This window comes from Malania oleifera, chromosome 4, assembly GCF_029873635.1.
Source record: "Malania oleifera isolate guangnan ecotype guangnan chromosome 4, ASM2987363v1, whole genome shotgun sequence".
Lineage (NCBI taxonomy): Eukaryota > Viridiplantae > Streptophyta > Magnoliopsida > Santalales > Ximeniaceae > Malania > Malania oleifera.
Genome location: NC_080420.1, coordinates 42,831,616 through 42,857,746, shown reverse-complemented (window position 1 = coordinate 42,857,746; position 26,131 = coordinate 42,831,616). Strand labels below are relative to the sequence as shown.

At 33.2% G+C, this 26,131-nt stretch overlaps 1 pseudogene; it reads left to right on the top strand.

The window, feature by feature from the left end:
* Positions 1-23,344: 23,344 nt before the first annotated feature.
* Positions 23,345-25,848, top strand: LOC131154326 (LEAF RUST 10 DISEASE-RESISTANCE LOCUS RECEPTOR-LIKE PROTEIN KINASE-like 2.1; annotated as a pseudogene).
* Positions 25,849-26,131: the final 283 nt, after the last annotated feature.

Sequence of the window (26,131 nt, the reverse complement as noted above, 5' to 3'; positions counted from 1 at the left end):
TTGTTTCCAAAAGGTGTAGTTAATCCAACTAAAGATAAGAGGTCTAGTTGAGGATTCACCCTCGGCAAAGGGAGATACACCTAGGTGTGTCATAGATCCTTATATAGCTTCTAAATTAAGATTTTCTATAACCCCTCTATGATATCAATTAAAAAGCTAAAGTATACTCCCAAGAGGGAGGGGGGGGGTTGAATTGGGTTTTTAAAACTTTCTTTTTAAATTCTTGTTTTACAAGTTCTTTTAGTTAAGTATTAACCCCTTTTTCAATTTAAGTTATTTTATAATCACAACAATCAACTTCACAATTACAATTGATTTGTAGCAACCAACACTCAAACCAATCAATGAAGTAAGCTTGATATTGCAATATGAAATAAAATATAAAATCGAACCAGGCTTCTAAAGTTCAAATATGGGTATCAATTAAGTATCATAAATTAAGTATGTAACCAACCAATATATTAATGAGTTTTGGTATTAATCAATCAACATACTCCCTTTTCATTTCCGTAATATATTGATCAATCAATGTACTCCCTTATGGTTTCCACAATTCCCAAAGACAAATTAATATCCAAAAAATTAAGTACACAACCACACAGTTTATAAGTGTTGAAATTTAAAGAGAGTAGGGAATAGAATAACACTGAGTTTTTACGAGGTTCGACTATACCCACTTACGTCCTAGCCTTAGGCAACACACTTAAGGATTCCACTATACCACTCCTTTATCGGAGGAGCAAACCTTTACAACACTCCTTCAATAAGATAAAGCCCTCCTCTCTAAGCAATACCCCATGCTCGGTACAACGATTCAACAACCTGAACCATAAAAAAAAAAACAACAAGAAACAAGGACAAATTAATGTGTACAAAAACACTCTCACAATAGAGTTGATTAGTACAAGTTAGAGCACTAATATACTTCAAATTTAAATATCAATAAAGAATGAATTTGAAGCTCAAGAAATTAATTACCGAGTTCTTCTCTTAGATTGAAAGAAGCTTAGTAAGGACACACAACCCGAGTGGTTGTATCAGCAGGAATTCAGTATAACTTCAGTAAGAGTGAGTGAGCAAGAAAGCTTTGAAAATTAGAGACTTTGATTGCTTGATTACTTGTAGTTGTTATAAAAATCCTTTGGTCTTCCATGTATTTATAGGGTTTTAAAAGTAATTCCTTGTTACCCAAGTTTACTTGGAGTATTTCCTAGGTATTTACAAAATTTGTAGCCTAAGCAAACATTTTTGAAGACTTTTCAACGCTGCTTTATTTCAAAAAATACGAACGTCAGTCGCCTGAGAATGTTTTGTGAGGTGCCTGTCACTATTCTATTTGCCTTTCTTAAAAAACATATAATTTGTCAGTCGCCTGATGAAACCTAATTAGTCGCTTGAGCAGAATTTTAACTGTTTTTAAGATTTTGTTTTTGAAAACTCTTTTAGCTTTTAATATTGGAATCTTTGATTTGAAATTTGAAAAATATGTTTCACAAGGTTTTAAAAATACGTTTCTAAGTCTGTAAACATTCCTAAAGAGCTTTAAAGCATCCGTATTGAATTTAAATTGAAGTACTTACATAAGACTTTCCTTATGACTTAAACTCTCTAAGTGTGAAGTCTTCATGTATATCTTGCTTTGAGTCCATCTTGACTTTGAGCTTTATAAGTCTTTAAGCTTTCATAAGATTTGACAAACTTGATCTATTGAGCTTTCTTTTGATCACTTGTTTGGAATGTAGGCTATCAATGCACTCTTGATCTTGAACTCTAATGCTTAATTCCTGAAACATCATCCCTTTAACCAAAACATGTTAAATTCCCTTGATTTGTTATCATCAAAATAAGATTTGTAAGCCTTGTTAGGTCAACATAAGAGGATTCCACTAAGTTGCTCACATGCGAGTGGAGCATCATTTACAACACCTTACCAAGATGGTGATCAGGTCTGAACTAGTTTGGTACTCTCCTAACTGGGTCTGAGCAAGTTTGGGACTATTCACAGGGTTAGTCTCCCTCTTTCGACCACCCGTTGGGAATACAACAGATAATCAATAATTTTTGGGTATAAACAAATGTACTTCCAACAATAAGTTGATGCTGTACAAAAATATGTTCAATACACTCACATACGATATGAATTAAAGCTCAATGTGAAAATGTGTATTTTTCACTCAAAAATATTTCTCAATAAAGGCCGATGGTGAAAAAGTAGTTTTCTTACTAACAAATAGTAAGAGACCTTCCAAGCATAGATATTAAAATAAGAATATGCTCAAGGTACTCTTTTCAATATGCCAAGAGTTTCCCCAAAAACTAGTTTTTCAAATAGAGTTTAGTAGAACTAGGATTCTTACTCAAAAATAATTTTGTAATGAAGAATATATGAGCCTTTGAAGTCTTGCAATATGTGTGTAAGATTCACAACCAATAAACAAGTTTTCTCCAAAGATATATATCAATGAATATATATGAAGAAAACTTTGATTTACTCTCAAAAATGAGATATGAAACTTGAATAAGATATGAGAGTAAAAAGGATTTTTATTTGTAAAACAAAAGCCCAAAGGAGGTTTAAGACAAAGCTCTCTTGAAAGTTAAATTAGGAATAGCTTCCCAAGAGGGGGGGGGGGGGAGGTGAATTGGCTTTTAAAATTTTATTTTTAGTTCTTTCTAAAGTCCTTAACTTCTTTTAATATTTAACCAATTCTTTTAATTATTTATCTATTTTGTCAATCAAACAAGAACTAAGTAAACATTCAATCTTCAACCACAACACTTATTGCTTAACCAAACAAGTAATCAACTTTTCAACCAAACCAATTAATTTACCATGATGATCAAACCAAACAATCATAAGAATTCTCAGCTTGTGTGTAGCCCTGTTGTTAATATGAATTTGAACCAAGCCCTGTATATATGAATTTGTTCCTTCAATATAATATTCAATGCATCATCCAATCACTCTTTCCAAATATTCAGAATCCAAATAAATTCTCAGTTATTTTATCCTTGGGTGTTTAACCAAGTAACATACTCCCATATGGTTTCCGCAAAGAATAGTTCAACCAACGTACTCCCTTTTTGTTTCCGCAACCCAAATCAAAAATCAAACTTAAAGTTTACTTGATTTCCAAATCTATGTAATTTATATGATTTTCAAATTTAGACCATCCACGTAATTTAAATATGTACTGAAAATAAAGATATGGAAAGAGAGAGTGAGACGGAGATTTTTATGAGGTGCGCCTTTGGCAAACCACCAAAGAATTCACTAAACCTCTTCCATTGATGGGTGGAACAAAACCTTTACAAGTGATATCCCATGCTCAAACACTCCTTCACTAGGCTAGAGCCCGCCTCTCCAAACGATGTCCCCTCGTTCGGTCACTCCTTTAGGCTAGAGCCCGCCTCTTTGAACAATATCCCATTATTTAGCCAACGATCCAAACAATCCTTAGAATGTCAAATAACTACAAGAAACACAAGATAAGATCTACGTACAAGTATACTCTCTCAAAGAGCAAGTTAGTACAAGTTCAACACTATATACTTCAATGTAAAATATTAATATGAAATAGAATGAAGCTCAAGTTTAGAATTTACCAATATCCTTCTTAGATGAGGATTAGCAGTAGGAATTCAGAGGAGGAAAGATTAGCACTAGAGTTTTGCAATGAGTGAGCAAGGGAACTTGTAAGAACAAGAGTGCTTTCAGCTTCACAAACAGATTTTTCAATTCTTGGTGTGTTTTTTATTTGCAAAACCATGTATTTATAGGCTTTCAAAAGTTTCCTTATTGCTAAAGTTTCCTTAGATAATTTCCTAAGTTTTTAGAAAGTTAGGAACACAAGAAACAAATGTTTAAAAAACAATTTTTTAAAATTTTATGCTTGTTAACAATGTTCAGAGGACTGAACTTTCAAGTTCAGTCGTCTGAGGTGGTTCTGCCTAAAAAAAAAAATTCATCAAAAAATTTTCAGATAACTGAACTTAATCTTCAATCATCTGAAGTTATTCTTTAGATGTCTGAAGTTACACTTCGGTCATTTGAAGTAGTTCTGTGTGCTGTTCAATATGCTCAAGTGCCTCCTGTGAACAGTGTTCGGTTGGTTGACAGTTGTGAGCCCACTTCAGTATTTTGGCCATAACTTTTTCTGTATAACTCAAAACTAGGTTTTCTTGGTGTCAAAAGAAAGCTAAGAGAAATTTATATAACGTTCATGTTGAACATGTTTTAAAATGAAGAGTTTTTTATAGAGAAAAATGTACCTCAATGCAGATGTATAAAAATTGACAGCATTTGGAAAAAACTCTTTTTGGTGTTTTTCATTCCAAAAATGATTCTAACCTTTTTAAAATAATTTTTAACCTTATAAAAATATTTTCCAAGTATGTTAAAATGTATCTATGTCCAAGAAGTTAACCTAAGAGCTTCAAAATATTTCAAATGATATTTTAAACATTAAAGCACTTACATGAGACTTCTAAGACATTAACATTCTAAACGCTCAAGTCTTCATGCTTGCTTTAGCCCTTTCTTGGTCTTCAAGATTTAATATTCTTTGAGCTCTCTCACTTTGCTTTTCTTTGGCTTATTTGACTTTAAACATTCCTTGGCTTTCAAAAAATCATGCATGTCCTCATATTCTTCAAGGTTTAATATATCATCTTTAAATACATACTTCGACTCATTTAAGCTTCATTTGATCCTTGTGAGCACTTTGACCTTACTTTCTCATATGTGAGCCCTAAAATAACATTACTCACACAAATATGTTAAATTCCACTTGTTTGTTAGCATCAAAATAAGATAACAAGATTTTAAGTCTTGTAAGGCCAACAATCTCCTCATTTTTTATGATGACAAATAAGGAGCAAAAATTTGAATAAGTCTTAAAAAGGCTCCCCCTTTCAATAAGTTGCATCTTAATAAAATCAATATTAATTTCATCAATCATGCTCATCACTTTCTTTTGGTTTTACAAGCTTTTTCAATCAATATTAAATACTTAAATACTTCTTTTGAATAGATATAATGTTCATGCTCAATTTTTGCTTCACAACTTCTGCCCCTTTTGGCATCAATCAAAAAGAAAAGAAATGATTTAAATTCAAATACAAATCATTTTAAGCATACCAATAACCATGTATTCCAAACATATGTACACACTCAAGTTATTGTTTTTTAATATAGCATGGATAGTGTGTAGCTCACAGCATTTATTCAAGATACCAACTGAAATTAATTTGATGGTTTTTTTTTATTTTACTAATTTAAAATTTAAAATTTAATTCATGATATCAATTGATTAATGATTCATGACACTCCCCCTGAATTCAATACATTCAATTTTGTTATTAATTTTGCTTTTATCATCCCATGTAAAATATTGAATCATATCATGTATCAAATATCAATATCATGCTAAGATCATCAATGTCACATCATGCTCATAGACATAATCATGCTCATAAATAATTTGACTTTGTGATACCAAGTGAGCTTTTAGATTTGATATCTATTGAAATTTTTAACATGTGAAACCAAAAATGCTTTATAGATACCAAAGATTAATATCACATAATGTATAGTTCATGGATACCAATATAACTACTATATCTTTCATAGCTCATAGATAAAGAGTAGTATGTTTATCCATGTGATTCATTTAAAATCATGCATGTTCAAGAATTATCCTTATATCAAAAATTTATGCTTAAGCTCAATAATCTCATTCTCAATTTTCAACATAGTGAGCCATACTTTTCAATATAAATCAAGTCAAGTTAATTAGTACACATGTAGCATATAGCATATCAATACATCACATGTAGGCAAGTAAGCATGTAGCATGTAACATCAAGGCACTTATATAATAAGCTCAGATTTGATATTTTCTTTATATTTTCTTAAGTTAAGCCTTGTAAAAAGTCATCCTATGATTTTGGCCAACAATGTCATTTTCTATTTTATATATGTGTAAAATCATTATTTCATTTTTGGTACCCATATTTTCTTGGGTCTAGTTGATTTGTCAAGAGATGTTTCTTTTATCTTCCATACTTGTTTTGTTTTAACATCTTTCCTATTAAATGGACATTCAAATTTTATATGCCCCTTTTTCTTACATTGATAACATATGGTGTTAGTGTAGGCATTAGAAGATGTGTTTGCATAGTCTTTGGATCCTTTTAAGAAATATCCCATGTACAAATTCTTTTTCCTTTTATTTTCAACTCCATTGAAACCAATGCCTTCTTTGTTTAATGACATTCTTTGTGAGCCAATCATCTTATCAAGATTTTCTTTTCCTTTAGTGAAGTTATGAAGGATCTTATCTTTATCTTCAATCTGACTCTTGAGATTTTCTATCTCTTTCTGGTTATCAACCTTCTTTTGTGATTTCTCTAACTCTAGAGATAATTTTCTTATTCTATCCTCTAATCCAGAAATATACATATCTTTCTCATATACCGTAGAGGATAGGGATCGAAGGTCTTCTATCATTTGTTCATTCTTGCTTTCTAGTTTCTTGATTTTCAAGTTGTTTTCTTTTTCAGCAAGATTTTTGGATTCCATTTTTTTCATTGCTGATTCATACTTATGTTCTATTTTCTTGATCCTTGAATCATTTTCTCTTTTATTTTCTCTTTCAGCATTTCTAAGGGATTCTAATTCTTTCATTATACTTTCATTTTTATTCTTCAATGAAGTATTTTGTTTATTTGCTTTGATCAGCATCTTATGTACTTTGAATAAATCATTTTGAAGTTCATCATAAGATAGCATACCATCACTTGATTCATCACTACAAGAATTATTTGAAGATTTAGTTGAGGAGCTTTCTTCGTTATCCCAAGCCATAAAGCACGTGTAGGCAACCTCTTGGTCACTTATTTCATTCTCCGAACTACTTGTACTATCCCAAGTAGTGGCTTTGATGGCCTTCTTGTTTTTCTTTTTAGACTCTTTCTTTAATAGTGGGCATTCTGGTTTTATATGTCCAATTTTATTACAATTATAGAAAGTAGGGGTTTTATCTTTAGATTTCTTGTACCAATATCTTTTTCATCTAATTTGGAGTCTAGGTTTCTTCTTTTGAATTTGTTTCTCCTTCTAAGGATTTTTGCTAGCTTTTTAGATATAAAGGCTTCTCCATCTTCATCCATTTCACTACTTGAGTTTTCTTTTCAGGCTTTAAAGGCTATTGTTTCTTGGGCTTTGGTTTTCCCACTTTTTTCATTCATTGTCATTTCATATGTGATAAGAGAACCAACAAGCTCACCTAAAGAAGTGGTTTTTAGATTTCTTCCTTCCGTTATACCAATGGCTTTTGGTTCCCATTTAGGTGGTAGCCCTCTAAGAATTTTCCTTATCATCTCATAAGTAGTGTAGGTTTTCCCTAGTGCATTTAGGGAATTGATTATATAAGTGAACCTAGTAAACATATTTGTAATTGATTCATCTGGGTTCATCTTAAAGGCTTCATACTCGCTTGTGAGCATATCAACCCTATTATCCCTAACATCCGTTGTTCCTTCATAAGTAACTTCTAGCTTGTCCCATATTTTCTTAGCTAATTTACAAGTCATTACTTGATTAAATTCATCAGCATCCAAGGCACAATATAAAGCATTTATAGCACTTGAATTTGTTTGGAGCATTTTATAATCTTGATCGGTTATTGTCTATCTTCTCTTTTGGGATTTGTTTTCCATCTATTATCTTAGTGGGAATTTGATCTCCATCTATAACAACTTCCCATACTTTCCAATTCATCGTTTGGAGATAGATTTGCATTCTCTTTATCCAAAAAATGTAGTTCAAACCACAAAAGATAGGAGGCCTAGTTGAAGATTGTCCCTCTCCAAAGGGAGCTACGCCTAAGTTAGCCATTAAGATTTTTTTATAACTACTTGTTAGGATTTTTCATAACCCCGCTTTGATACCAATTGAAATTAAGAATAGCTTCCCAAGAGGGGGGGTTGAATTGGCTTTCAAAAATTTCTTTTTAGTTCTTTCTAAAGTCCTTAACTTCTTTTAATATTTAACCAATTCTTTTACTTGTTTATCTATTTTGTCAATCAAACAAGAATTAAGTAAACATTCAATCTTCAACCACAACACTTATTGCTTAACCAAACAAGTAATCAACTTTTCAACCAAACCAATCAATTTACCATGATGATTAAACCAAACAATCATAAGAATTCTTAGCTTGTGTGTAGCTCTGTTGTTAATATGAATTTGAACCAAGCCCTGTATATACGAATTTGTTCCTTCAATATAATATTCAATGCATCCTCCAATCACTCTTTCCAAATATTCAAAATCCAAATAAACTTTTAGTTAATTTATCTTTAGGTGTTTAACCAAGTAACGTACTCCCGTATGGTTTCCGCAAAGAATGGTTCAACCAACGTACTCCCTTTTGGTTTCTGCAACCCAAATCAAAAATCAAACTTAAAGTTTACTTGATTTCCAAATCTATGTAGTTTATATGATTTTCAAATTTAAACCATCCACGCAATTTAAATATGTATTGAAAATAAAGAATAGGGAAAGAGAGAGTGAGACGGAGATTTTTATGAAGTTCGCCTTTAGTAAACCACCAAAGGATTTACTAAACTTGTTCCGTTGATAGGTGGAACAAAACCTTTATAAGCGATACCCCACGCTTAAACACTCATTCATTAGGCTATAGCCCGCCTCTCCAAACGATGTCCCCTCATTCGGTCACTCTTTTAGGCTAGAGCCCACCTCTCTAAGCAATATCCCCTTACTTAGCCAATGATCCAAACAATCCTTGGAACATCAAAGAACTACAAGAAACACAAGATAATATTTGCGTACAAGTATACTCTCTCAAAGAGCAAGTAAGTACAAGTTCAGCACTATATACTTCAATGTAAAATATTAATATGAAATAGAATGAAGCTCAAATGTAGAATTCACCAATATCCTTCTTAGATGAGGATTAGCAGTAGGAATTCATAGGAGGAAGGATTAGAACTTCAGAATATCTTAGCAAAAGAGTTTTGCAATGAGTGAGTAAGAGAACTTGTAAGAACAAGAGTGCTTTCAGCTTCACAAATAGATTTTTCAATTCTTGGTGTGTTTTTGATTTGTAAAACCATGTATATTGGCCTTACAAGGCTTAACATCTTGTTTTGATTCTAACAAACATGTAGAACTTAACATGCTTTGTTTAAGTGATGTATTTTCAGGACTCAATGATGAATGCATTATTAAAGAATTCATAAAAGCTTCTACTTCAAAGAAGGATGATTATATCAAAGCTTGAAGCATGGATTCAAAAATGGATTTAAAGATAAAGCTTGAAGATCATGAGGATTAAATAGAACTTGATGAAAGCTCAAAGAAAGATGAAGCAAGCATAAAGACCTCAAGGAATTCAAGAATTGGAAATTTGAAGGGGTTTATAGGAAATTTTATGTAAGTACTTCAAATAATTTCAATATGAATACATGAAACTCTTATGTTAATTTATTAGACCTAGATACCTTTAAACATACTTGGAAAATATTTTTAAAAGGTAAAAAATTGTTTCAAAAAGGTTAGAATCATTTTTGGAATGAAAAGCATCAAAAAGAGGATTTTCAAAATGCTGTTAATTTTTCTACATCTGCATTAAGGTGTATTTTTCTCTATCAAAAACCCTTTATTTTAAAAGTGTTCAACATGAAGGTTGTAGGATTTTCTCTTATCTTTCATTTGACACCAAGATCATCAAATTTAGAGTTATACATAAAAATTTATGATGAAAAAATAGAAGGATACTCAAAGTTGACAATAGCATGTGTGCATGCCAGGTGACTGCCTAAATAGGACAGGCGCCTGCGTGAACAAACCAGGTGACTGCCTTGGTTCTGGAAGGTGACTGCTAGGCTACTACTCCTACTATTTCTTTAAAAATAACATGGCAGGCGACTGGTGGATTGGGCAGGCAACTGCCACGCGGTTGTTTTGATTTTTCTCATAACGGTCAAATTTTTAAATGGGGTTGTTTGCGGCTTGAAATTTATGGAAACTAGGGGGATATTTCAAAACACTTGGGGACCAAGTTACCTACCTTTTAAATTCTATAAATAAGCTTCAAAGATCATTGAATCATACAACCAAGAATTAAAATTTAGCATCTCTCTCAAATTGCTCTCAAACTCTCAAGTCTCTCTCTTGCTCTCAAGCTCACATATTGTGCACGAAGCTTACTGAGTTCTTGTTAATTTTACTCACCAATATTGTGCTACAAATTCTCAATCTTTCATTCATTGAAAGAATTAAATTGGTGATATACTTCCTTGAGCTTCAATTTGAATATTCATATTGTTATTTACTTTGAAGTATATAGTTCTGAATTGTTGTACTAATCAGCTCTTTTAGGAGCAAATTCTTTGTATACAAATATTTGATTTGTATCTTGTAGATTGACAATTCCAAGGGTTGTTTGGATCATTGGCTAAGCAAGGGGATATTGCTTAGAGAGGCAGGCTCTAGCCTATGTAAGGAGTGACCGAACGAGGGGATATCGTTTGGAGAAGGCGGACTCTGGCCTTAACCAAGGAGTGTTGTAAAGGTTTGCTCCACCCATCAACATAACAAGTTTAGTAATCCTTTGGTGGTTTGCCAAAGGTAAGGACGTAGGCTGTGTTGAAGCCAAACCTCGTAAAAATCTTTGTCTCACTCTCTCTTTCCCTATTCTTTATTTTCAGTGCATATTTAAATTGCGTGGATGGTTTAAATTTGAAGATCATATAAACTACTTATATTTGGAAATCAAACAAACTTAAGGTATAATTTTGATTTGGGTTGCGGAAACCGAAAGGGAGTACGTTGATAAACCATATTTTGGGAAAACCATACGGAAGTACGTTACTTGGTTAAACACCCAAAGATAAATTAACTGAGAGTTTATTTGGATTCTGAATATTCGGAAATAGTGATTGGATGATGCATTGAATATTATATTGAAGGAATAAATTCATATATTCAGGGCTTGGTTCAAATTCAAATTAACAACAAGGATGCACACAAGTTGAGAATTCTTATGATTGTTTGATTTGATCATCATAGTAAATTGTTTGGTTTGGTTAAAAAGTTGATTACATGTTTGGTTAAGTAATAAATGTTGTGGTTGAAGATTGAATGTTTACTTAGTTCTTGTTTGATTGACAAAATAGATAAACAAGTAAAAGAATTGGTTAAATATTAAAAGAAGTTTAAGAATTCTAAAAAGGAAAAGAAATTTTTAAAAGCCAATTCACCCCCCCCCCCTCCTGTGAAGCTATTCCTAATTTCAATTGGTATCAAATTGAGCATAGTATTGCAAATTGCAAAAAAACTGAGCATGAACATAATATATATCAAAAGGAAAAGTATTTGATAGTGATGAGCATGATTATAAAAGAGGTTTTGAAATTGATATTGGTCTTGCAAATATTGTTAAGATGATGCTTATTGAAAGGGAGAGTCTTCTTAAGGCTCACTCCAATTTTTGCTTTTTGTTTGTCATCATCAAAAAGGGGGAGATTGGCCTTACAAGGCTTAACATCTTGTTTTTATGCTAACAAACAAGTAGAACTTAACATGCTTTATTTAAGTGATATATTTTCGGGACTCAATGCTGAATGCATTATTAAAGAATTCATGAAAGCTTGTACTTCAAAGAAGGATGATTATATCAAAACTTGAGGCATGAATTAAAACTTGAAGCTTGCGAGAGCATTGATATTAAAGAAAAAGCTTCAAGAATGAAAGCTCAAGTGAACAACATGGAAGGATCAAGAAAGAAAGATGACTTGATGAAAGCTCAAAGAATAGATCGAAAACTCTAAGATGATGGAAGAACAAGATTGAAGATCAAAGGATTAAATTTTTAAGGATGTTCTGAATGTAAGTACTTCAAGTTAATTTCAAGTTAATTTATTTGAAGCTCTCAAGAAATTTAATAAATATATTATTATATACTCTAAAGAATATTTTTATAAATCAATGAAAAGAAAGGGTTTTTGAAAAAGAAAATATTTTGAAATAATGAAGGGTCAGGGGCCTACCATGTTATGGCAGGCGACGGCCACATTAAGTAAGAGGTTTTTCAAAAAGTCAGTAGTAAGACAGACGACTGCCTAAACCTGTTAGGCGCCTGCGTGAACATGACAGGCGACTGCCTTGGTTCTGGCAGGTGACTATCAGTATTCTGTGTTGAGAGTTTGTTCTGTGACAGGCAACTGTCACTCCAACGTTGGCTTAAAACCTCTTAACAGGAAGATTTTTTAAACAAGGTTTTTGGACATAATTATTTTAAAATACTTGGAAACTATTTTAAGGAAACTTTGGGGGTAAGAAATGGGTTCTAAACATTTATAAATAGCCCTGATCTTCACAAGGTTTTCAAATTTATAATCACAGGGCTTATATAAACAAACAAACTATCTCAAGATCTTATATTACCAAAGTGCTGAATACCTTATATCTTAGTTTGGTTGTTTGTTGTTTAACTTGTACTTGGCAAATAAATTGATTTTTTGGCTTGAAGATTGTGCTTAATTGATTGGTTGTTTAATTGTGTTATTGATTGGATAAAAGAACTAAGTTTTTGATTGATTAAAGAATTAAACAAACAAGTCAAGAATTGGTTAAAAGAAATAAAAGAAGTTTAAGGTATCTTAAAAGGAATTAAAAGAAATTTTTAAAAGCCAATTCACCCCCCCCCTTCTTGGGAAGCTATTCCTAATTTCAATTGGTATCAAAGCGGGTTATAGTAATTCTTAACAAATAACTATAGAAAGATCCTAATGGCTCACATAGGCGTAGCTCCCTTTGGAGAGGGACAATCTTCAACTAGGCCTCCTATTTTTGTGGACACAACTATACCTTTTGGAAAAAGAGAATGCAAATCTATCTCCAAACAATGAATTGGAAAGTATGGGAAGTTGTTATAGATGGAGATCAAATTCCCACTAAGATAGTAGATGGAAAACAAATCCCAAAAGAGAAGAAAGATATGACCGATCAAGATTATAAAATGCTCCAAACAAATTCAAGTGCTATAAATGCTTTATATTGTGCCTTGGATGCTAATGAATTTAATCGAGTAATGGCTTATAAATCAGCTAAGTAAATATGGGATAAGCTAGAAGTTACTTATGAAGGAACAATGGATGTTAGGGATAATAGGGTTGATATGCTCACAAGCGAGTATGAAGCCTTCAAGATGAACCCGAATGAATCCATATCCAGCATGTATACTAGGTTCATTCATATAATAAATTCCCTAAATGCCCTAGGAAAAACTTACACTACTCATAAGATGATAAGGAAACTTCTTAGAGAGCTGCCACCAAAATGGGAACCAAAGGCAACTGCCATAACTAAAGGAAGAAATCTGAAAAACACATCCTTAGATGAGCTTATAGGTTCTCTACTTACATATGAAATGACTATGAATGAAAAGAATGTAAAATCAAAAAATCCAAGAGTCAATAGCCTTCAAAACCTTAAAAGACAACTCAAGTAGTGAAGAAGAAATGGATGAAGATGAAGTAGCCTTCATATCTAAAAAGTTAGCAAGAATACTAAGAAGAAGAAACAAATTCAAAAGAAGAAATTAAAAATCTGAATCAAATGAATCAAAAGAAGAAGTTAGCAGAAATCAAAGAATAAAACTCCTAAATGCTACTGTTGCAATAAAGCTGGACATTTAAAACCAGAATGCCCACTATTAAAGAAAAAGTCTAAAAGGAAAAACAATAAGGCCATGAAAGCCACTACTTGGGATAGTACAAGTAGTTTGGAGAATGAAATAAGTGACCAAGAGGTTGCTTACACGTGCTTTATGGCATGGAATAATGAAGAAAGCTCCTCAACTAAATCTTCAAATAATTCTTGTAGTGATGAATCAAGTGATGAGGGTATATCATCTTATGAAGAACGACAAAATGATTTATTCAAAGTACATCGGATACTGATCAAAGAAAATAAACAAAAAACCTCATTGAAGAATAAGAATGAAGGAATAATAAAAGAGTTAGAATCCCTTAAGAATGCTGAAAGGGAAAAGGATTCAAGGATCAAGAAAATTGAAAATAAGTATGATGCTGCAATGAAAGATTTAGAAGCTAAAACTCTTGCTGTAAAATAAAATGACTTGAAAATTAAAGAATTAGAATGCAAGAATGAAAAAATGATAGAAGACCTTCGATCCCTATCCTTTAGGATATATGAGAAAGATATGTATATTTCTAGATTAGAGGATAGAATAAGAAAATTGTCTCTAGAGTTAGAGAAATCATTAAAGAAGGTTGATAACAAGAAAGACATAGAGTTAAATGATCTCAAGAATCAAATCAAAGATAAGGATAAAATTATTTACAACTTTACAAAAAGAAAGGAAAACTTTGATAAGATGATTGACTCACAAATAATGTCATTAAACAAAGAAGGTATTGGTTTCAATGGAGTTGAAAAGAAAAAGAAAAAGAATCTTTACATGGGTTATTTCTCAAAAGCCTCCAAAGATAATTCAACCACATCCTTTAATGCTTACACCAACACCACATGCTATCAATGTAAGAAAAATGGGCATATAAAATTTGAATGTCCATTTAAGAGAAAGGGTGTGAAAATTAAACAAGTATGGAGAATTAAGGAATCATCCCTTGTTAAACCAACCGGACCCAAGAAAGTATGGGAACCAAGATGAATGACTAGTTCATAAGTGAAAAACTTCGTAGATTAAGTCATTCCCCTTTAAAAATTGAGAAAGTAACTTAATTCATGATCAACAATCGAACTAGTTGAAATAGCAAAACTTAAAGATAAGTTTAAGAGCTTATTCAAAATGGTATTGTTGGCAAACATCATACGATGATTTTTTCAAGGCTTAATTTAAGAAAATATTATTGAGCTTATTACATAAGTACCTTGATTAAGAAAAAGATATTTGAGAATGAAAGACTATATGCTACATGCTTACATGCCTATATAATATGTTATATGCTACGTGTGTATGAATTGACTTGACTTGACTTATATTGGAAATTTATGGCTCACTATGTTGAAAATTTGAGCATGAGATTATTGAGCATAAGCATGAATTCTGATATGAGATTAATTCTTAATCATGCATGCTATTGATGAATTACATGGATAGACTTACTGCTTTTTATATTGGTATCCATGAGCTGCGTATAATGTGATAATGACTTTGGTATCTATAAAGTCTTTGGTATCCATGAATATTTTTGGTATCGCATTTTAAAAATTTTAATTGGTATCACAATTTTAAAAAACTCACTTGGTATCACAATCTAAAAGTTAAATTTGCTTTTGAGCATGACAAGTATAATTATATTTGTGAGCATGGTATGACATTGATGATATTGGCATGATATTGATATTTGATACATGATGTGGATCAATGTTTTGATACATAGAATGATAAAAGCATAATTGATAACAAAACTGAATGTATTGAATTCAGGAGGAGTGTTATGTCATATTGCTTATATTATGATTGTTTCCCTATTAATCAATTCAGAGAAATTTCAATTGGTATCATGAATTAAATTTTCAATTGATATCAATTCTCAATTGGTATCATGAATTTTAAATAGATATCATGACTTCAATTTTAAATCAGTATCATAAAATCAACTATTGATATCTTGAGTAATGTCAAAGAGGGAAAAGTTGTTAAGTAAGATATGGTTGTTATAACACACTACACATGCTATATTAAAAAATAATAAATTGAGTGTGTACATATGTTTGATATGCATGTTTAATGATATGTTCAACATGTGATTTTATTTGAACTTAATCATTTTTTTTCCTTTTTGATGGATGTCCAAAGGAGGAGAAATTTTAAAGTAAAAATTGAGCATAGTATTGCAAATTGCAAAAAAAACTAAGCATGAACATAATATATATCAAAAGGAGAAGTATTTGATAGTGATGAGCATGATTGTAAAAGAGGTTTTGAAATTGATATTGGTCTTGCAAATATTGTTAAGATGATGCTTATTGAAATGGGGAGTCTTCTTAAGGCTCACTCCAATTTTTGCTTCTTATTTGTCATCATAAAAAAGGAGGAGATTGTTGGCCTTACAAGGTTTAACATCTTGTTTTTATGCTAACAAACAAGAAGAACTTAACATGCTTTGTTTAAGTGATGTATTTTCAGGACTCAATGATGAATGCATTATTAAAGAATTCATGAAAGCTTGTACTTCAAAGAAGGATGATTATATCAAAGCTTGAGGCATGGATTAAAACTTGAAGTTCACGAGAGCATTGATATTAAAGAAAAAGTTTCAAGAATGAAAGCTCAAGTAAACAACATGGAAAGATCAAGAAAGAAAGATGACTTGATGAAAGCTCAAAGAATAGATCAAAAACTCTAAGATGATGGAAGAACAAGATTGAAGATCAATGGATTAAATTTTTAAGGATGTTTTGAATGTAAGTACTTCAAGTTAATTTCAAGTATAAATTTATTTGAAGCTCTCAAGAAATATATTTTTATATATTCTAAAGAATATTTTTATAAATCAATGAAAAGAAAGGGCTTTCGAAAAAGAAAATATTTTAAAATAATGAAGGGTCAGGAGACTGCCATGTTATAGCAGGCTACTGCCACATTAAGTAAGAGGTTGTTCAAAAAGTTAGTAGCAAGACAGGTGACTGCCTAACCTGTCAGGTGCCTGCGTGAACACGATAGGGGACTGCCTTGGTTCTGGCAGGCGACTTCCAGTATTCTGTGTTGATAGTTTGTTCTGTGACAGGCGACTGCCACTCGAACGTTGGCTTAAAAACTCTTAACGGGAAGATTTTTTAAACAAAGTTTTTGGACATAATTATTTTAAAATACTTGGAAACTATTTTAAGGAAACTTTTGGGGTAAGGAATGGGTTCTAAACATCTATAAATAGCCCAAATCTTCACAAGATTGGCTTGAAGATTGTGTTTAATTGATTGGTTGTTTAATTGTGTTATTGATTGGATAAAAGAATTAAGTTCTTGATTGATTAAAGAATTAAAAAAACAAGTCAAGAATTGGTTAAAAGAAATAAAAGAAGTTTAAGGTATCTTAAAAGGAATTAAAAGAAATTTTTAGAAGCCAATTCACCCTCCCCTCTTGGGAAGCTATTCCTAATTTGAATGTATTTATAGGCTTTCAAAAGTTTCCCTGTTGCTAAAGTTTCCTTAGATAATTTCCTAAGTTTTTAGAAAGTTTGGAACACAAGAAACTAATGTTTAAAAAATAAATTTTTAAAATTTTATGCCTGTTAACAGTGTTCAGATGACTGAACTTTCGGGTTTAGTCATCTGAGGTGGTTCTGCCTTAAAAAAAAATTCAGCAAAAAATCTTCAGATGACTGAACTTAATCTTTGGTCATCTGAAGTTATTCTTCAGACATCTGAAGTTACACTTCGGTCGTCTGAAGTAGTTCTGTGTGCTGTTCAGTCAGCTGAAGTGCCTCCCGTGAACAGTGTTGGGTTGGTTGACAGTTGTGATCCTACTTTAGTATTTTATCCATAACGTTTTCTGTATAACTCGAAATTATTTTTTCTTGGTGTCAAAAGAAATCTAAGAGAAAAGCCTATAACTTTCATGTTGAACACGTTTTAAAACAAAAAGATGTTCATAGAGAAAAATACACCTCAATGCAGATGTATAAAAACTGACAGCATTTGGAAAAAACTCTTTTTGGTGTTTTTCATTCCAAAAATGATTCTAACCTTTTTAAAATAATTGTTAACCTTATAAAAATATTTTCCAAGTATGTTAAAAGGTATCTAGGTCCAAGAAGTTAACCTAAGAGCTTCAAAATATTTCAAACGATATTTTAAACATTAAAACACTTCCATGAGACTTCTAAGACATTAACATTCTAAACGCTCAAGTCTTCATGCTTGCTTTGGCCCTTTCTTGGTCTTCAAGCTTTTATATTCTTTGAGCTCTCTCAATTTGCTTTTCTTTGACTCTTTTGACTTTAAACATTCCTTGACTTTCAACAAATCATGCATGACCTCATATTCTTTAAGGTTTAATATATCATCTTTAAATCCATGCTTTGACTCATTTAAGCTTCATTTGATCCTTGTGAGCACTTTGACCTTACTTTCTCATATGTGAGCCCTGAAATAACATTACTCACACAAATATGTTAAATTTCACTTATTTATTAGCATCAAAACAAGATAACAAGATTTTAAGCCTTGTAAGGCCAATAGAAAGATTTTTCAAAGTAATAGTAAAGAGTGGATCAAAAATTAGTTTAGGAAGATGAAAATATGATATAGAAATTTGAGAAGATTTTCTAACTCATCATCTTGCTAATTTTTATTTATGAGGGGGGATATATAGACTTGGGTGAAAATATGATTGTGGGGGATACAAGGGGTGCTTTTGAAAATGTTTGATTATGTTCAATGAAAAATAACCCTGTTTAATTGTGGTAAAAATTTCGCAAACCCAAGAGATTTGGTCGACCAAATTCAAGGTTCGATCGACCATTTTACTAAGTTCGGTCGACTCTGTCAATTTTGAACTATGGATTTGGTCGACCATCTTAGGACGATTTTGAACCCTTCGTAGGTTCGGTCTATCATGGCTAAGGTTCGGTTGAGCGCTTATATGGTTTGGTTGACCATGGCCAATTTGAACTGCAAAAATAGTCGGCCGAACAGTTACGGGTGTTAGACACGTTCCGATTTGGTCGACCAAGGATGATACGTTCATTTTAGAACGATCGACCGTGACCGGTTCAGTCGACCAAGGCTTATACACTACCAAGGATTCGGTCGACCGAGGCTTAGTCAACTTTTGACTTTTCAGCCATCCAGGTGTTCAGTCAACCAAGCTAGTTATTACTAGAATGGTTAGGTCGACCGGGATTACTTAAAGATAAGAATTTATGTCCTGTTTAGCCCCTGTGCTTTTCAAACCCTGGTGAACAAGCTTATGACATTTTAGTTTAAGGGTTTAGATAACCGGGGCTTTTAATTAAGCCCAAAAATCCGATGTCAGTCGATCAAAGTTTTTGTAAACCTCGTCTTAGCCCAAATCTTTGACCCTAACCAATTAGTTATTTAAGAAAAGAGTAGTGTTGGTCCCTAGGGGTCTGAGCTTATCATCCACATCATGTATGTCATGCATTATTACATACCAAAACTTAAATACTAAATGCATTTATAATAAAAATAAACTTCCTCTTCTTCTTTTGCTCTTCCCTTCTCTATGGAATACGTCAGTTGATGTGAGCTTTAAGTTCCTGTTGGCTTCCATTCTCAATCCTCTTATGTGTGTGCTGAATTATAATCTGTCCAATCACTAAATACACATAAGTAACTTGCGCTTTATCATTATCAAAACCAGGGATCGGACTCAAAAAGCCAATAAAAGCCTATTACCATGGATAAGTTCAAGCATTGCTTCGACTTAACAAACATCTCCAAATGCTAGGCAGGAAGCGTCCCGACCTATTGTCTCAAGTGGAGTTGCGGGTTATGTTTTATTTTTTTCTCCTAAAGGGTGTATATTCACCAATGTGGAGATTGTTGTAATATGTGGCTCATATATATTGAATGGAACACATGTACAAAGAAAACATGGTGAGAAAAATAGAGAAGTTGGTTTGTAGAGGAAATCGTCGATGGTTTGCATACTTGCATCTTCAAAGTTAGGCTCAGGAAGAAACCGTCGACGGTTTCAAGTTTTGCTCCATTACTCAGCTCTGTTTTTGAATTTTGAATTGGGAAACTAAATAGGTTAGGATTTCGGGGGGTGGGGGCAAACCTCTGGTGGGTTGAAGAGGGTTACCACATATACAATTGTTTTAACCCTTGTTTGATAAGATAGTGAAAAATACAATCGTGTGCTCCCGTGTATGTAGGCATTGCCGAACCATGTTAATCTTTTGTGTCATTGTTTTACTGCTTTCATATAATCTGTGCAATTGTGTTTCCATATTATTCGATGTTGGTTGTTATATCGTACGATCAGTTTTCGCACATTGCGCATTGATGAATTTTTGAGTCCGTCTCCTGTTTTGATTATGACAAACCATAGTATCTCATATGTGTGCTAAGTGTATGAACAAGTTTATTTTTCTAAGCACGGTTGACAGATGAGAAATGGAAGCCAAGAAGCACTTAAACGAGCACATCATTTAGTGCAATCCATGGAATTGCCGAGGAGTTGAGCATGAAGCCTTTATTTGTTTTAAGTTGTATTTTTATATATTTATTTAAATTTGGGTCTGTAATAATCTGCATATCATGCATAATAGGTATTTATGCTCAGGATACCTTAGTCAGACCATAAGGAAAACGAATGACCATAGACAGATGGTCCATCGACGCCAGGTTTTTTAGGCTAAATTAAAGAGCCTTGCCCTTAGATAGACCCTAGGTCCCTACACGTAACTCTACACTCAAAATCATGACCTAAATAAATAATTGAACGTCACTCAGTCGAACGAACCTAACTGTGTATATTCAGCTCAGTCAACCAAACCTCTTCAGGGTCAACAGTTTGACCATGGTTCTGCCAACCGAATGGTTTTGAACATATCTTCCCCAGTCGACCAAATTGGCTCGTGTCTGACACCCAACTGTTCACTCAACCGAATCTCTAGTTCATTTTTGATTGGGTCGACAGAACTATATGTTCAGTAGACCGAACTTAAATATAGTCGACCGAACCTCAAATACTTTCAAAATTGCCTTAATTCAGTCGACAATATCTGTAGTTCAAAAAGTGCCTCGGTCGACCAAACTTGGCAATTAGGTCGATTGAACTTAAAATATAGTCGACCAAAAACTCTTGGATTGCCAAATTTTTACCGAGGTTAATTGGGGTTAAACAAGATTACTTTTGTTAAACATGTTTTAAACAAATTTAAATATTACCCTTGTGTCCCAACGATCAAAATTTTATGAGTGACTATATATATGGGTTCATTTGCAAAGATTAAGCTAAGATTAAGGAGTTTGATTAAGAAAATTCCCTCTTATTTTTGAGAGCCCCCTCTTCATACACAACCCATATACTCATCCATTTGATCATTCTATTACAAAATTCTTTCGAGTAAGAATATCTTGAGAGATCCTACACTGCTTTAACTCTCATTGTTGTGCTGATTATTGATTTTTTCAAAGGAGAGTTAAGCCAAATATTTTCCCCACAGATTTAATTCATAAATTTATTGTGTGAGGAAAATCTTGCTAGCTTGTGAGTCTTTGCACTTTGATTGCAAGACTCTTAAGCTTCTCTTGTGTTGTGAAGCAAATATTTTCTGACAAGCTTGTTTTACAAATATCTCTTGTGCTTAATATTTTTCGAAAATCATTTTTGAGATATTTGATCATTCTATTGGAAATCTTTGAAACCCTACTTGTGATTGACATATATCTATATATTGTTTCAAAGATAATTTGATAATACACTCTCACATGTTTACTGCACATTGACATTATCTTAAGAGTAGTTTCACTTGACCAATCTCACCTGAGCATAAATACTATTATATGTGAGTGCATTGATTATTGCATGTGCATATTGGTACAAATCTACTTGTGTTTAGAAGCATTAGAATTATACACAAGAATTTGATAACCATTGTTGTATTCCAGGCGTGGCCTGAGGGGGTGTTGATCTAGCCCATAAAGATAAGTTGTTAAGGCTTTCTCTACCCCACAAGGAGAGTTTATAAAGGTTAAGTTCAGCTCTAGAAATTTGACCTGGTTGTAACCGGTGCCGCTCCACCCGTTAAGTGAACACTGGTGGAATTCTCGAGCTTGCAAGTTGAGGCGGGGACGTAAGCAGTTTTGGCCGAACCTTGATAACATATTTGGTATTAATTTTATTTTTCATAATTTACTTTCTACACCTGTATGTTTATGTTTATTGTTTAAATATTTGATTGGGTTTGTGATTACATAGAAAGACCCTAGGTTTATGTAATACTACTTGTGGAATCTGGTTTAACTTAGGACTAAATTTTTAAATGCTTAATTCACCCTCTCTTGAGAATATACCAATTCCAACATGCATTGATTTGCACAACTGATTAGAACTTATATGATAGAGGTATCATGTGAATCTTAAGAAGGGCAAGAAGAGGTGAGATAGGAGATGAATTATTTCTCATTATATAGTTCAAGCATAGAGTAGGTTTCCAATTGACTAAAAAAGTAAATGTATGGTCCAAAGTACACTTTAATCTTGAATAAACATCCATATGATGGCTTAATTAACTATTAATTAGTTAATTACCTTAGAAATAAAATTTCAATTACTACAAAAATAGAGAGCAATAAGTGCAATGTGTGCTTCTATGAGAAACTTTTATTTAAAAAATTCTACAAATTATGTTTGGATTAATAAAAAACTTTAAGGTAGGTTTTTAGTTGTAGAAAATAATTTTATTCATAAAAAATATAAAATCATAACTTATATTTTTAGTGTTTTAATATTTATATAAAAAAATAAGAAATAAGAATTTGTTTAGTTGAAAAAAAAAATAGTTTGATTCATTATTAAATAAAAAAGAAAAAGTTTAGAAAATTGTAAAAGATAACTTCAACTTTTCAATATAGAAAAATTAAAAAGCAATGTAATATCTTTGTGATTATTTTAAAAAATTAAAATAAAAATAAAATATTTTTTACAAGTGAATAATGTTAGTTTTTTATTTCTAAATGCGTTCATTAAAATGTTATACAACTAAAAAATAGGGTAAATTTTGTGCAATTTTTGGAAAATTAAAAATAAAAAATAACTATGTAGTAATGCGGCCTTCAGGTTTCTTAGGACACATTTTGAGTCGCACATTTTTTTTTTTTAATTTATTACATAGGAACTTCAGCCACCAATGAGCCATTCGGATCCCCTGGTGCGACACTAAACCTACGGATTAGCGTCCTCCGTCCCTAAGTCTCGCTGATCAGGGTAAAGTCCGGAATGCAGACACGACTTCTATGCGTCAGTTGGACGTTCGACTAACCCGACCCTCGGGACACATCTTCATTACCATGCACGGTCTCTGCTGACTCACAGAGAACTCTCACCATCCACGGTTTCCGCTGGCTCATAGAGTGAATTCTTACCATTCACCGTCCCCACTGGTTCATAGGTAAACTCTCACAATCCACAGGTACCGCTAGTTCTATGAGTGTATTTACTTGACATTGAACCTTCAATACTCGTTGTTACTTGCTGATGTCTCCCAATCACACAAATTTTTTATTAGAAGATAACGTTGACTCAGGTCATCAAGTCCTTCTATTGGACCAAACCTCATCCAATTACTCAACAGGGTGCAGGAAAAATATTGGCCGTGTCTGAGCTGAAGAAAATCTTCCGAATCAAAATTTTCTGGTTTTGAATTCTGATAGAATATTGGGGATAACAATGAGAGGCAGAGAGTCGCCAATCGCACTGGTTTTGATATTTTCATTCGCCATTAGCGATGTCCAAGCAAGGGCCCTGCTGCAACCCTGCTCCTCCTCCTGCGGAGACCTTAACAATATCAGCTACCCTTTTCGATTGAAGGACGACCCCATGGGCTGCGGCGACCCTGACTACCAACTTTCCTGCGAAAATAGCCAAACAGTGTTGGAATTTCTCTCTGAAAAATACTACGTGAAGCAAATTTCCTACACAAATCACACAATCCGTGTAGTCGACGTCAATCTGGCCAATGCAAGTTGCAAGCTTCCGTATCACTCGCCCTACAGTGAAGAGATTGAGGAGGATCCCAGATTCTGGGGACAATTTTACCCACCAATGTCCGTCAGTTTCGTGAATTGCTCGAGAATTATCGGCGGGCCATTTTACAAGAGAATCCCCTGTTTGAGTGGAAACACCGCCCATGTCTATGTGGGGTATGGAAGCGATAAAAATTTTTATCTTCCCGAGCAGTGCTCGCTAATTTCGATGATTCCTGCAGATTATAATTCTGTGGATGAGAATGCGATCCCTTCTTCCTATGGAGACATCGTTAAAATCCTGGAATCTGGGTTTGATCTCACATGGTCAGTGGAGTGCAGAGATTGCCTTTCCTCTGGTGGTTCATGCGCGCTGAGCTCATTTGATGCTTTTCCCCCTGTTTATCAATGCTACAAACCTGGTTAGTAGCTACTCCTAGCTTCGGCGTGATTTTTTCTAATTTCTTTTGTGGGTACAATGCCGTTGGATTTCTTGATTTGGGTTTTTATCCTCTTTAGTGATTTCCCATGATTTATCAAGATTAATTAATTCCCTTTGATTGGGTGCTTTGCAGATGCACTAACTACAATTAAAGAGGGTATAGTTTTCTTCTCTCCCTGCTGGTCTTCCTTTTTCCGTTTTACTTTCCTTCTTTGTAGTGTTTGAAAGAATGACTCTTCTGATCATCTACTGCTTTTTCTTCTTTCAGTGCTTGTGCTTCTCATGCCATCGCTAGGGAACATTTTTCTAGGTACATTTAGCTCACTGATGAAGTCCTGCCGTAAATCCAAATATTGAATAATTATCTCTATTGGCTTTCAGTAAATTTATTTTTGTTTCCTTTCCCTCTGGTGTTTCTTAATCCCAGTGCTGAATCTCATAGCAAGATTTATCATTGCCCCAGTGGCCATACTTGTGTTCCTCATCCACATATATCAAACACAAAAGGCTGTTGATACCATGGAGAAATTTCTTTGCAGTCCAGAGTCCTTGACGCCTAAAAGATACTCTTACACTGATATTGTGGCAATGACAAGCAACTTCAAAGATAAACTTGGGCAAGGTGGATTTGGATCAGTTTATAAAGGCCAGCTCCCTAATGGTTCTTTCGTTGCTGTGAAAATGCTGGTGGAAGCCAAGTTCAGTGGAGAAGATTTCTTCGATGTCGTCTCAGTAATGGGTAGAATTCGCCATGTCAATGTGGTACAGTTAGTAGGATTCTGTTCTGATGAATCTAAACTGGCACTTATCTATGAATATATGCCTAATGGATCCCTTGATAAACATTTGTTCCTGAAGGAAGGAAAAGTTCAGTCACTTGGCTGGGAGAAACTCCATGAAATCGCATTAGGAATTGCTAGAGGGATTGAATATTTGATTGAGCGATGTGATGTTTGCATTCTCCATTTTGATATAAAGCCTCAAAACGTTCTCCTAGACCAAAGTTTCGTACCAAAAATCTCGGATTTTGGCCTCGCAGAACTTTCAGAAGGAACGTGATCACTTTCCGTCTGTTAATACTGCAGGAGGAACAGTGGGGTACGTAGCACCTGAGATAGTTTCAGGGAATTTTGGAGTTATTTCAAGAAAACTGGACGTTTATAGTTTCGGGATGCTATTGTTGGAAATGGGTGGGGGAAGAAGGAAGACCATGGACACAGAAGCACAAAATTCAACCAGATTTTGCTTTGCATCATGGGTGCATGCCAATCTTAGTGAGGGAGGAGATTTAGAGCTTGAAAGTGCAACTGAGATTGAGATCAAGATAGCAAAGAAGTTGTGTATGACTGGGTTATGGTGCATTCAAATGGAACCATCAGATCGGCCTTCAATGACCAGAGTAGTGGAAATGCTAGAAGGGGACTTTGATGATCTTACAATGCCTCCTAAGCCCTTCTTATCTTTTCCTCCACATATATCTTTGAGCCACCCTCAGACTGATTCTCCAACTGAGTCACTGTTACCAAAGTCATTGGAGAAGTCCTTGAACATTGATGCTTAATCATTGGAGAAGTCCTTGAACATTGATGCTTAATGTTTATTATATGACAAGATTTTTATTACGTGTAATGCTGGTGGTGCGGATGCAATTCAATTATGTTTTCCCTTTTGCGTTTGTTTTCTTTTTAATTTTTAAATATATTGTGAATTTGGGTGTTATCTCAAGAAAGAAGGTGAATTAGATATTTTAAAAATTAAATCTTTCAAATTCTAATTTTAAAAACAATCAATTACAAACTTACAAACTACTTACAACTATCTCAATGTTTTTCAATATATTATGAATTTCGGTGTTATCCCAAGAAAGAGGGTGAATTATATATTTTAAAAATTAAATCTTTCAAATTCTAATTTTAAAAATAATAAATTACAAACTTACAAACTATTTA